At 46.2% G+C, this 12,408-nt stretch overlaps 1 non-coding gene across 1 annotated transcript; it reads right to left on the bottom strand.

The window, feature by feature from the left end:
- Positions 1 to 6,698: 6,698 nt before the first annotated feature.
- On the bottom strand, positions 6,699 to 6,770 carry trnaq-cug (transfer RNA glutamine (anticodon CUG)). The gene has a single exon. It is a non-coding gene; the product is annotated as a tRNA-Gln (tRNA).
- Between the last annotated feature and the right edge of the window lie 5,638 nt (positions 6,771 to 12,408).

Raw genomic sequence — 12,408 nt, 5'->3', positions numbered from 1 at the left:
CTGAGCCACATGCAGTGAATGTCAACCTGGAGCAGCAGCAAGCTATGAGAAGTGTCCGATTTTAAGCCATAGTACGGTACACGAGTCAGGTGAGAGGCTCTTCTCAAGCTAACACGAGACTGTTGCTCAACAAAGACAATATGTCAGACAGTGGAATGTGTGAGAAAGTGCACAGATGCAAGGATGGGCAAGAAGGCGGTCAGAAGTGTGAAGCTGAGATGCCTCTGTGTAGTTTTTAGCTAGGGGAACTGTAATGAGCCAGCCTCAGGGCTCCGCTTGCCAGGGGTTGAGCGGAAATGTGGAGTACCTGTCTTGAGATAAGACTGAATTAGCTGGAGTTCAGCGCTGAGTGTACAGTTATTAAAAGAGCCGCTTTGCATTGGCCGGGTTATCGAACCCAGGCCTCCCGCGTGGCAGGCGAGAATTCTACCACTGAACCACCCATGCAAACACACGAGACCGGCTTTCCGCCGAAAGACCGGAAAAATTGCTAAAGCAAAAACGGAGTGATGACAGCTCATTTCACACAACTGTTAAGATCAACGGAGTATTTATAAATTGAAGTGCTTGAAGCACAAGAACTCTGGGACCTTCTAGTGGAAGTGCTGCTTCGGGATGCTTGACAACTCCGTCGACTTTTCCAATAAATGCCTCCAAAAAAGCTCGTTCCATCAGAAAGTTGTAAACAACACCAGAAGGCAGCATGGTTTTACAGTGCGGGTTGGATTTTTCTTCAAGTACTACTACGCTCTTTGAGCAAATTGTGTATGTAGACGTACACCTTGCCAGTCCACTTGCTGCAGAATTGTCAGCTAAGAGAAATGCGTGTATCCTCCATTTCTTTTTCTCACCACGACGCAGGTGAATCTGGCACGACTGTGTTCTTATAATCACGTTGGACACTTTCATTTTCCTTACCTCTGATCTCCAAGTACTCCGACCACCGGGAGAAAGAGAAAGCGTGGCCCGTATGGGGATCGAACCCATGACCTTGGCGTTATTAGCACCACGCTCTAAGCAGCTGAGCTAACCGGCCAAGCGGCAGAAAAGGTCGGCTACACCACATGCAAAAAGTGCAAAAGAAATGTTTTTGGGCAAGAGTGCGCCTTGGGGCGCAAAACTGAGCCCATGACAGGTCCCACCGAGATTTGAATTCAGATCGCTGGATTCAGAGCCCAGAGTGCTAACCATTACACCATGGAACCAGCGGGTACATCGCAGCCCAAGGCGGAGACGAGCTCCAAGACTCACGTCACGTGCTGCCAGAACCCGGGATTGAACCAGGGACTTTTAGATCTTCAGTCTAACGCTCTCCCAACTGAGCTATTCCGGCACAACCGTGAGCTCCACTCTTTCCGTGTTCTGCCTCTTTCTTTGGAGCCCATCTCCCCACCTGAGCCACATGCAGTGAATGTCAACCTGGAGCAGCAGCAAGCTATGAGAAGTGTCCGATTTTAAGCCATAGTACGGTACACGAGTCAGGTGAGAGGCTCTTCTCAAGCTAACACGAGACTGTTGCTCAACAAAGACAATATGTCAGACAGTGGAATGTGTGAGAAAGTGCACAGATGCAAGGATGGGCAAGAAGGCGGTCAGAAGTGTGAAGCTGAGATGCCTCTGTGTAGTTTTTAGCTAGGGGAACTGTAATGAGCCAGCCTCAGGGCTCCGCTTGCCAGGGGTTGAGCGGAAATGTGGAGTACCTGTCTTGAGATAAGACTGAATTAGCTGGAGTTCAGCGCTGAGTGTACAGTTATTAAAAGAGCCGCTTTGCATTGGCCGGGTTATCGAACCCAGGCCTCCCGCGTGGCAGGCGAGAATTCTACCACTGAACCACCCATGCAAACACACGAGACCGGCTTTCCGCCGAAAGACCGGAAAAATTGCTAAAGCAAAAACGGAGTGATGACAGCTCATTTCACACAACTGTTAAGATCAACGGAGTATTTATAAATTGAAGTGCTTGAAGCACAAGAACTCTGGGACCTTCTAGTGGAAGTGCTGCTTCGGGATGCTTGACAACTCCGTCGACTTTTCCAATAAATGCCTCCAAAAAAGCTCGTTCCATCAGAAAGTTGTAAACAACACCAGAAGGCAGCATGGTTTTACAGTGCGGGTTGGATTTTTCTTCAAGTACTACTACGCTCTTTGAGCAAATTGTGTATGTAGACGTACACCTTGCCAGTCCACTTGCTGCAGAATTGTCAGCTAAGAGAAATGCGTGTATCCTCCATTTCTTTTTCTCACCACGACGCAGGTGAATCTGGCACGACTGTGTTCTTATAATCACGTTGGACACTTTCATTTTCCTTACCTCTGATCTCCAAGTACTCCGACCACCGGGAGAAAGAGAAAGCGTGGCCCGTATGGGGATCGAACCCATGACCTTGGCGTTATTAGCACCACGCTCTAAGCAGCTGAGCTAACCGGCCAAGCGGCAGAAAAGGTCGGCTACACCACATGCAAAAAGTGCAAAAGAAATGTTTTTGGGCAAGAGTGCGCCTTGGGGCGCAAAACTGAGCCCATGACAGGTCCCACCGAGATTTGAATTCAGATCGCTGGATTCAGAGCCCAGAGTGCTAACCATTACACCATGGAACCAGCGGGTACATCGCAGCCCAAGGCGGAGACGAGCTCCAAGACTCACGTCACGTGCTGCCAGAACCCGGGATTGAACCAGGGACTTTTAGATCTTCAGTCTAACGCTCTCCCAACTGAGCTATTCCGGCACAACCGTGAGCTCCACTCTTGCCGTTTTCTGCCTCTTTCTTTGGAGCCCATCTCCCCACCTGAGCCACATGCAGTGAATGTCAACCTGGAGCAGCAGCAAGCTATGAGAAGTGTCCGATTTTAAGCCATAGTACGGTACACGAGTCAGGTGAGAGGCTCTTCTCAAGCTAACACGAGACTGTTGCTCAACAAAGACAATATGTCAGACAGTGGAATGTGTGAGAAAGTGCACAGATGCAAGGATGGGCAAGAAGGCGGTCAGAAGTGTGAAGCTGAGATGCCTCTGTGTAGTTTTTAGCTAGGGGAACTGTAATGAGCCAGCCTCAGGGCTCCGCTTGCCAGGGGTTGAGCGGAAATGTGGAGTACCTGTCTTGAGATAAGACTGAATTAGCTGGAGTTCAGCGCTGAGTGTACAGTTATTGAAAGAGCCGCTTTGCATTGGCCGGGAATCGAACCCGGGCCTCCCGCGTGGCAGGCGAGAATTCTACCACTGAACCACCCATGCAAACACACGAGACCGGCTTTCCGCGGAAAGACCGGAAAAATTGCTAAAGCAAAAACGGAGTGATGACAGCTCATTTCACACAACTGTTAAGATCAACGGAGTATTTATAAATTGAAGTGCTTGAAGCACAGGAACTCTGGGACCTTCTAGTGGAAGTGCTGCTTCGGGATGCATGACAACTCCGTCGACTTTTCCAATAAATGCCTCCAAAAAAGCTCGTTCCATCAGAAACTTGTAAACAACATCAGAAGGCAGCATGGTTTTACAGTGGGGGTTGGATTTTTCTTCAAGAACTACTACGCTCTTTGAGCAAATTGTGTATGTAGACGTACACTTTGCCAGTCCACTTGCTGCAGAATTGTCAGCTAAGAGAAATGCGTGTATCCTCCATTTCTTTTTCTCACCACGACGCAGGTGAATCTGGCACGACTGTGTTCTTATAATCACGTCGGACACTTTCATTTTCCTTACCTCTGATCTCCAAGCACTCCGACCACCGGGAGAAAGAGAAAGCGTGGCCCGTATGGGGATCGAACCCATGACCATGGCATTATTAGCACCGCGCTCTAACCAGCTGAGCTAACCGGCCAAGCGGCAGAAAAGGTCGGCTACACCACATGCAAAAAAAGTGCAAAAGAAACGTTTTTGGGCAAGAGTGCGCCTTGGGGCGCAAAACTGAGCCCATGACAGGTCCCACCGAGATTTGAACTCAGATCGCTGGATTCAGAGCCCAGAGTGCTAACCATTACACCATGGAACCAGCGGGTACATCGCAGCCCAAGGCGGAGACGAGCTCCAAGACTCACGTCACGTGCTGCCAGAACCCGGGATTGAACCAGGGACTTTTAGATCTTCAGTCTAACGCTCTCCCAACTGAGCTATTCCGGCACAACCGTGAGCTCCACTCTTGCCGTTTTCTGCCTCTTTCTTTGGAGCCCATCTCCCCACCTGAGCCACATGCAGTGAATGTCAACCTGGAGCAGCAGCAAGCTATGAGAAGTGTCCGATTTTAAGCCATAGTACGGTACACGAGTCAGGTGAGAGGCTCTTCTCAAGCTAACACGAGACTGTTGCTCAACAAAGACAATATGTCAGACAGTGGAATGTGTGAGAAAGTGCACAGATGCAAGGATGGGCAAGAAGGCGGTCAGAAGTGTGAAGCTGAGATGCCTCTGTGTAGTTTTTAGCTAGGGGAACTGTAATGAGCCAGCCTCAGGGCTCCGCTTGCCAGGGGTTGAGCGGAAATGTGGAGTACCTGTCTTGAGATAAGACTGAATTAGCTGGAGTTCAGCGCTGAGTGTACAGTTATTGAAAGAGCCGCTTTGCATTGGCCGGGAATCGAACCCGGGCCTCCCGCGTGGCAGGCGAGAATTCTACCACTGAACCACCCATGCAAACACACGAGACCGGCTTTCCGCGGAAAGACCGGAAAAATTGCTAAAGCAAAAACGGAGTGATGACAGCTCATTTCACACAACTGTTAAGATCAACGGAGTATTTATAAATTGAAGTGCTTGAAGCACAGGAACTCTGGGACCTTCTAGTGGAAGTGCTGCTTCGGGATGCATGACAACTCCGTCGACTTTTCCAATAAATGCCTCCAAAAAAGCTCGTTCCATCAGAAACTTGTAAACAACATCAGAAGGCAGCATGGTTTTACAGTGGGGGTTGGATTTTTCTTCAAGAACTACTACGCTCTTTGAGCAAATTGTGTATGTAGACGTACACTTTGCCAGTCCACTTGCTGCAGAATTGTCAGCTAAGAGAAATGCGTGTATCCTCCATTTCTTTTTCTCACCACGACGCAGGTGAATCTGGCACGACTGTGTTCTTATAATCACGTTGGACACTTTCATTTTCCTTACCTCTGATCTCCAAGCACTCCGACCACCGGGAGAAAGAGAAAGCGTGGCCCGTATGGGGATCGAACCCATGACCATGGCATTATTAGCACCGCGCTCTAACCAGCTGAGCTAACCGGCCAAGCGGCAGAAAAGGTCGGCTACACCACATGCAAAAAAAGTGCAAAAGAAACGTTTTTGGGCAAGAGTGCGCCTTGGGGCGCAAAACTGAGCCCATGACAGGTCCCACCGAGATTTGAACTCGGATCGCTGGATTCAGAGCCCAGAGTGCTAACGATTACACTATGGAACCACCGGGTACATGGCAGCCCAAGGCGGAGACGAGCTCCAAGACTCACGTCACGTGCTGCCAGAAACCGGGATTGAACCAGGGACCTTTAGATCTTCAGTCTAACGCTCTCCCAACTGAGCTATTCCGGCACAACAGTGAGTTCCACTCTTGCCGTTTTCTGCCTCTTTCTTTGGAGCCCATCTCCCCACCTGAGCCACATGCAGTGAATGTCAACCTGGAGCAGCAGCAAGCTATGAGAAGTGTCCGATTTTAAGCCATAGTACGGTACACGAGTCAGTTGAGAGGCTCTTCTCAAACTAACACGAGACTGTTGCTCAACAAAGACAATATGTCAGACAGTGGAATGTGTGAGAAAGTGCACAGATGCAAGGATGGGCAAGAAGGCGGTCAGAAGTGTGAAGCCTCTGTGTAGTTTTTAGCTAGGGGAACTGTAATGAGCCAGCCTCAGGGCTCCGCTTGCCAGGGGTTGAGCGGAAATGTGGAGTACCTGTCTTGAGATAAGACTGAATTAGCTGGAGTTCAGCGCTGAGTGTACAGTTATTAAAAGAGCCGATTTGCATTGGCCGGGAATCGAACCCGGGCCTCCCACGTGGCAGGCGAGAATTCTACCACTGAACCACCCATGCAAACACACGAGACCGGCTTTCCGCCAAAAGACCGGAAAAATTGCTAAAGCAAAAACGGAGTGATGACAGCTCATTTCACACAACTGTTAAGATCAACGGAGTATTTATAAATTGAAGTGCTTGAAGCACAGGAACTCTGGGACCTTCTAGTGGAAGTGCTGCTTCGGGATGCATGACAACTCCGTCGACTTTTCCAATAAATGCCTCCAAAAAAGCTCGTTCCATCAGAAACTTGTAAACAACATCAGAAGGCAGCATGGTTTTACAGTGCGGGTTGGATTTTTCTTCAAGAACTACTACGCTCTTTGAGCAAATTGTGTATGTAGACGTACACTTTGCCAGTCCACTTGCTGCAGAATTGTCAGCTAAGAGGAATGCGTGTATCCTCCATTTCTTTTTCTCACCACGACGCAGGTGAATCTGGCACGACTGTGTTCTTATAATCACGTCAGACACTTTCATTTTCCTTACCTCTGATCTCCAAGCACTCCGACCACCGGGAGAAGGAGAAAGCGTGGCCCTTGTGGGGATCGAACCCATGACCTTGGCGTTATTAGCACCACGCTCTAACCAGCTGAGCTAACCGGCCAAGCAGCAGAAAAGGTCGGCTACACCACATGCAAAAAGTGCAAAAGAAACGTTTTTGGGCAAGAGTGCGCCTTGGGGCGCAAAACTGAGCCCATGACAGGTCCCACCGAGATTTGAACTCGGATCGCTGGATTCAGAGCCCAGAGTGCTAACCATTACACCATGGAACCAGCGGGTACATCGCAGCCCAAGGCGGAGACGAGCTCCAAGACTCACGTCACGTGCTGCCAGAACCCGGGATTGAACCAGGGACCTTTAGAGCTTCAGTCTAACGCTCTCCCAACTGAGCTATTCCGGCACAACAGTGAGCTCCACTCTTGCCGTATTCTGCCTCTTTCTTTGGAGCCCATCTCCCCACCTGAGCCACATGCAGTGAATGTCAACCTGGAGCAGCAGCAAGCTATGAGAAGTGTCCGATTTTAAGCCATAGTACGGTACACGAGTCAGTTGAGAGGCTCTTCTCAAGCTAACACGAGACTGTTGCTCAACAAAGACAATATGTCAGACAGTGGAATGTGTGAGAAAGTGCACAGATGCAAGGATGGGCAAGAAGGCGGTCAGAAGTGTGAAGCTGAGATGCCTCTGTGTAGTTTTTAGCTAGGGGAACTGTAATGAGCCAGCCTCAGGGCTCTGCTTGCCAGGGGTTGAGCGGAAATGTAGAGTACCTGTCTTGAGATAAGACTGAATTAGCTGGAGTTCAGTGCTGAGTGTACAGTTATTAAAAGAGCCGCTTTGCATTGGCCGGGAATCGAACCCGGGCCTCCCGCGCGGGCGGCGAGAAAAGTTTAGCTTAACTTCCCTTAACTATTCCCATTCATTTTCAATGGTAGTGCTTAACAGTACGGATGTAATATTCTTTCGGCCGCTGGTTGATGTTTTGTCGCTGTTTCGACGCCTCCAATGACGTTTTACCCTTATCACTACCGACAGTCGACACAACTGCATTTTGGAAAAGAGCAGCAGAGAGTGAGTAGTATTTCAGTAAATTTGGTGATTCACCTAAAAGAAAAACCGCCCGGTCGAACGGAAAGGACGACTTTCCAAGGTAAACTGAACAGCAATCTTATATTTTCTTAAATATTCCGATGTATTTCACATTCCAAAATCGAACTGGATGCTGTACGTTTTACGGAGCCCCTCGCGAAGCTCTCTGTGTAATGCTGAAGTAGTTATTCACTCGCTCCATAGGTAGCATTGCTTTTGAAATATTTAATAATTAATATTCAATTTTTAATGCACAATTTAAATAAAAACATGTTTGACTTTGGAAATTAAGGCGGGTACCGTTCATAAGAATTCCACTCATCGTGAGGAATCCAAAAGTATCTTTTATTAGTGGCCCGGTAAAGCAGTACATTTATTAAGCTAGACAGTGTCCATTTATGGAAAATGAGTAATTTGCAGTAAAACGAGCATACACTGGTCAAGTAGAATGAGTCTAGGCAGATGAGACAGAATAAACTGGATTACCGTTTATAAACTAACCTTATATATATAGTGTATTATACATATACTAATTCTGCACGTTCCTATATGCAAGGTACTGTGACGGTAACTTTCCTGTAAGTCATTGATATTTAACTACAACTTTTTTATGCATATTGTTTGCTGGCATTGCCGTTAACTTAGATATTAAAGAATTGCTCACATAATCGTTAAGTATTAAACCTACTAAAGTTGTTCAAACAAACCTTGTTTTAGGTTAAAGCAAGTCAGTTAGAAGCTATTACACTTACTTTGCTACCAAATGGCAAAGGTGTCAGATCACAGAATTCTTGTTTATAATTCCATGCCCTTCTGTGTTTCTTTACGCCTGTCAACTACCACCTGTCAAAAGTGAGGATGAGAATTTGGTTGGGTTTGGAGTCCGTGCTGGCAAGACCTGGAAGGATATTTGGGACAGTAGGGATGATGGGTATGAGGCTGTTATCCTCAAACAACAATGCGTACCAGGCAGCAAAATGTACCGACTACAGCAGTACCTGAGGCTGAAGCACAGCAATCTTCAGATGACACTGGAGGCTTCTGCTCCCTCAAGACCAGCACTTCCAGACACTTCTACTAATCCTCCAGGTTGGCTGACAGTTTCATATATGTGGTTCTGTGCATTGATTATGTCTTTTATTCATATCTATTTTGTTTTATAGAAATAGAGGAAGATGAGGAATTGGAGAGGATGATGCTTTGTTGGTCCCCTTCCAAAACCGAAGGCCCGATGAGTGAGAATCTCATATGCATGCACACACACAAACAGTCACTCTTCAGGATTCAGTATAAATTAAGGAATCAATATTATTTGTGGTTCATTTGTGGTTTTTTCACTTTGCTTTCAGGTTTGCAAGTTGTTGGAGTCCATGATGCTAAAGGTTCTTTCCCTTCAATTATGGAGGATAATTCTGGATGTCATGATCAGAATTTTTCATCCAAGTTCTTTATTATTCATCTTGTTTTGGCCACGTTCAGGCCCGTTTTGATGCCTGTGTTCTGTTTGTTCCATTGTTCAAGACTATGCAGCCAGAGATGACCTGGAGGGAGTTTCAAAAATCTCCTTTTTATGAGGCTGAAAAGCAGCGTTGGTCAGCGGAGAGAAAAAAGTAACACACTACCTGCTACTTCAAGAGCAGCGTTATTTGTAAAAATTGTAAATGTTTTCCATATACACTCTGTCCACTTTATTAAGAACAGCTATTTTGTGTCTGGGCTCATTTTTCACTGACAAATAATGCATGGCAACAGGTGGGTTACAATCAGATTGTAAAAATTGCCGCTGTTAGGTAGGTTTTCTTAAAGAAGTGGCAAGCATAGTTTTTTTTTAAAACAAAAAAAGTAAAGATTGTTTTATATTCTTTATAGTTCAGTATTGTTTGAATATACACTTGCAGCATTTTAACATATGGTTAATATGTTCCTTGTTTGTTCCTGATTCTCTAAGGTCATAAATTATCCCTGAGCATCTCTCAAAGTGTGGGGCAGTTACCCCAATGGCTAAATTCCCCATCGTGACCCTTTCAGATCTGTCCTATTAATCATTCCCTATCCACTGGCTAAATCTCTCTTGTCTCATCACCACCTCAACCAGTGTGGTGAGTCTAAGAAAGTGTTACGGCGTCAGTCAGGAGTTTTGGGCACACCTACCTATAGAATTGTTTCTTTGTACTATTCTTTACATTTTATAATATTTATAAAGACATCATAACTATAAAGTAATACACATGGAATTATGCACTACTCAGAAAAGTTATTTAAAAAAAATAATTTGTTGGGGGGGACAATTCTGTTGGAACTCAGAAGGTTGCCGGTTCAAATCCCAGGGCTGGCCGAGTGATCCCACCATTGGGCCCTTGAGCAAGGCCCTTAACCCCAGCTGCTCCAGGGACTGACTGATCCTGCTTTCTACTTTATACTAGTTTAATGAGGTGGCCTCCTGGAATGCTTTTCCAGCTCTCCTGAAGGAGCCGTCTCATATATGCTGAGCACTCAGCCGATTTTCTTTAACTCTCTGGTCAGACTCCTTGAAAAACATTTCTACTGGGTTTAGCTCAAGTATCCAGGTAATATGACCCAGTCCCTTTGTAGGCAGAGTGGTGTGTCCAAATTACTGACTGGTACTGTATGTCTAACTATCTGACAGTTGTTAAAATGCTGCAGCATCACTGTTAGTATTGTCATAACAATGCTATTTTTAATTATGCTTTTTGTTTTGATTCAGGATTCAATGAGTCATTTGTTAAAATGCTACAAAATGCATGCATTAACACTGCTGTTTAAGAAAATTAATCATTTCATCTATTTAATATTTGACATACACTACCGTTCAATTATATACCCTGTGACAAGACTTGATTGGGGTCAGTTTTATCCTACAAAAGGATAATGACCCAAACCAAACCTCCAAAATGTGTTAGCAATATTTAAAGAATAAGCAGTCAGACATACCAGGAGATTGATGCAGAGGACTGCCAGTTGCTGATAATAGGCCTCTATATGTAGATGTGGATAAAATTTTGTGAATTGCATGAAAACTGCATGATTACTGCTATCCGCTGTAAAGGTAGATACAGGTGCAAGACTTTGCAATAACGACCTAAAAGCAGTTGTTATGATTCCAGGGAACGCGGCTGATTTTTAGAGTCTATACATCATGAAGAAACGGCGATCGTGTGAGAAAGACTTATTCTGTACGGATGACAGGGCCAGCATTTCGGACCCAAGGGAAAGGCTATTGTGCATCGGAAAGAGACAAAATCATATCATTATATAGAAAACTCGTCGTAGTATTTAAAAACCAAGTAACTAACACTGTTATTAAGTGCGGACTTTAAATCAAGTGGTCGCGGTCGTTTTTATTTGCATAAAACTTTAAACGTGATCTTGAAAATATAACGCTTGCAACAAACATCCACGCAATTTATGATCCAAGTGTATAATGGTAAATAATTAAATAAATAAAACCGCAGGCTTTCACATCGAGTGCACCCCAATAACGTTTCATTGAAATGTCCATGTTATGTACGCCGGGCACTGATGGATGCAGGCCTAGCGATCTCTATAACAATGCCAAGCAAAGAATGTCACTGATTTACCAAAGCGGTCAGTTTTCGGGGATCCTGCGGCAGCTGGGAGAAGAAGAATCGGGCAGGTTTCAGAATCGGCGAGCGCTCGGATAAAAGGCTCCGATTTCCCAGCCGCGCTTTTCTTTTCGGAACCAGCAGAAGTGCCCTCCGCACCATCCTCGGCGCTAGGACACGCCGGCCACTTTATTACCCTAAAACAGGGAGCATACACCGATCTTCAAAGCCAAACTTACCTTGCCGATTTTCGCTTAACTGCTTCTCAAACTCATCGAAATCGGACATTTTTCAGTCCGTACTAAAGACGTATTGCAAAATAAGCAGAGGTCCAACAGTAGGCCTTTGAATGGGCTACAGGCTGCATTGGGTTCTGCTGCTTTTTCTTCCGAGTCGCCTGCCCCTCCTCCCCCGAAGTCATCGGCTCTTCCTCGGTTGTATCACACACAGGTTCGGAAACATTCGATGCGCATTACCGTCCCCTCCTGCACTGGAAGGTTAAGGACAACGTGATTATATCGAACCAAAATTGAAATGTGCAAGTTGACTTTCCTAGTTATACGTCTTCATTTTTATTCTGGGTTTAACAACCATGAGTTTATGACGTATTTTACATGATTAGTTGGCGACTGGACCTTATTGTTTATATCTCTTATTAAGGATCCATCCATCCATACATCAATTATCAAAACCACACACTTACAATCCGAGTCTAGTTTCATATGCTGCGCTGCTGAGCGACCCGCAGAATATTATGCATGAGTACAAGTCACAAGCCCCGTTTCCACTAACACGGGGCCGGTTCTAGCTTGGTGCCTTTTGAGACCGAGGCAAAAAGATGCAGAAATGTGTTTTTCTTTGGAAAACAAAGAAATTTGCATGTGATCCCAAACTTTTGAGCGGTAATGTATATCTTGGGGGTGGCATGGTGGTGCAGTGGTTAGCACTGTTGCCTCACACCTCTGGGACCCAGGTTTGAGTCGCCGCCTGTGTCACATGTGTGTGGAGTTTGCATGTTCTCCCCATGTCGTCGTGGGGGGTACTCCGGTTTCCCCCCACAGTCCAAAAACATGCTGAGGCTAATTGGAGTTGCTAAATTGCCCATAGGTGTGCATGTGAGAGTGAATGGTGTGTGAGTGTGCCCTGCGATGGGCTGGCCCCCCATCCTGGGTTGTTCCCTGCCTCGTGCCCATTGCTTCCGGGATAGGCTCCGGACCCCCGTGACCCAGTAGAATAAGCG

Source organism: Brienomyrus brachyistius, chromosome 16 (assembly GCF_023856365.1).
Source record: "Brienomyrus brachyistius isolate T26 chromosome 16, BBRACH_0.4, whole genome shotgun sequence".
NCBI classification, from domain to species: Eukaryota; Metazoa; Chordata; class Actinopteri; order Osteoglossiformes; family Mormyridae; genus Brienomyrus; species Brienomyrus brachyistius.
The sequence above is the reverse complement of the archived record's forward strand: the minus strand, read 5'-3'. Positions and strand labels throughout refer to the sequence as shown.